A 1,735-nucleotide genomic window follows, 5' to 3' on the forward strand; every position below is an offset into this window, starting at 1 on the left:
CCAGCTCACCTTCTCGCGCCGCTCTCGCCGTTGGATTCTCCTGGGCCCCCCCTGCGACCCCCCCCGGCTGCTGGCGCTGCACAGCTCCCTACGGGTGAGTGACCGTGAGTGACCAACTGACCACTGAGTGACCACTGACCAACTGACCAATGCACAGCTCGCTCCGGGTGAGTGACCAACTGACCACTGACCACTGACCAACTGACCACTGACCACTGACCAACTGACCACTGACCACTGACCAACTGACCACTGACCACTGACCAACTGACCACTGACCACTGACCAACTGACCACTGACCACTGACCAACTGACCACTGACCACTGACCAACTGACCACTGACCACTGACCAACTGACCACTGACCACTGACCAACTGACCACTGACCACTGACCAACTGACCAATGAGTGACCAACTGACCACTGAGTGACCCCTGAGTGACCCCTGGGTGACCCCTGACCCCGAGTGACCGCGCCCCTCCCCCCAGGGCGCCATTGGCCTGCAGCGCTCCGAGAGCCTCCCCCGGCGCCGTGGGGGAGGGGAGAGGGGGGCGGGGCCTCCCCAACCCCCCCGGCCCCGCTCCCAGCACGGCCACGGTGAGGGGGGAGGGGCGGGGGGGGGGTCGGTTTTTTTGGGGGCTTTTGGGGGTTTTTTTTGCATGGGAATTTGGGGGGGATTTTTTTAGATTTTTGGGGGGATTTTTGGGGGGATTTTCGGGTTTTTTGGGGGCTTTTGGGGTTTTTTTGGATGGGAATCTGGGGGGGATTTTTTTAGATTTTTGGGGGGATTTTTGGGGGGATTTTCGGGTTTTTTGGGGGCTTTTGGGGTTTTTTTGGATGGGAATTTGGGGAGGATTTTTTGAGGATTTTTGGGGGGATTTTCGGGGTTTTTGGGGTTTTTTTGGATGGGAATTTGGGGAGGATTTTTTGAGATTTTTGGGGGGATTTTCGGGGTTTTTGGGTTTGTTTTGGATGGGAATTCGGGAAGGATTTTTCGAGATTTCGGGGGGGATTTTGGGGGGATTTTGGGGGTTTTTGGTGCTGATTTTGGCCCCCAGGTGCGCTGGCGCTGCAGCTGGACCCCGAATCGTACAGGTGAGCTGGGGGTGACCCTGAAATGACCCCAAAAATGACCCTAAACCACCAAAAACTGGGCCTAAACTGACCCCAAAACCGGCCCTAAAACAGACCTAAAACTGATCCTAAAATTGACCCAAAATTGATCTAAAATCGACCTAAAACTGATCCTAAAATTGACCCAAAACTGACCTAAAATCAACCTAAAACTGACCCCAAACTGGGCTAAAACTGACCCTAAACTGACCTCAAAGTGGGCTAAAACTGATCCTAAAATTGACCCAAAACTGACCCAAAAACCGACCTAAAACTGACCGTAAAATCGACCCAAAACTGACCCTGAACTGACCTAAAACTGACCCCAAATTAACCCCAAAACCGAACCTAAAAATGGCCCAAAACTGACCCAAAACTGATCCTAAAAATGGTCCAAAACTTACCCTAAAACTGACTCCAAAATGCCCCAAAACTGACCCAAAATCACCCCCAGTCCCTCCCAGTCCCTCCCAGTTTAATCCCAGTTTAATCCCAGTTTAATCCCAGTCTCTCCCAGTTTAATCCCAGCCCCCCCAGCCCCCCCAGTTAATCCCAGTCCCTCCCAGTTAATCCCAGTTTAATCCCAGTCCCTCCCAGTTTAATCCCAGTCCCTCCCAGTT

The sequence above is a fragment of the Pyrgilauda ruficollis genome, unplaced genomic scaffold (assembly GCF_017590135.1).
Source record: "Pyrgilauda ruficollis isolate IOZ18807 unplaced genomic scaffold, ASM1759013v1 scaffold1506, whole genome shotgun sequence".
Lineage (NCBI taxonomy): Eukaryota > Metazoa > Chordata > Aves > Passeriformes > Passeridae > Pyrgilauda > Pyrgilauda ruficollis.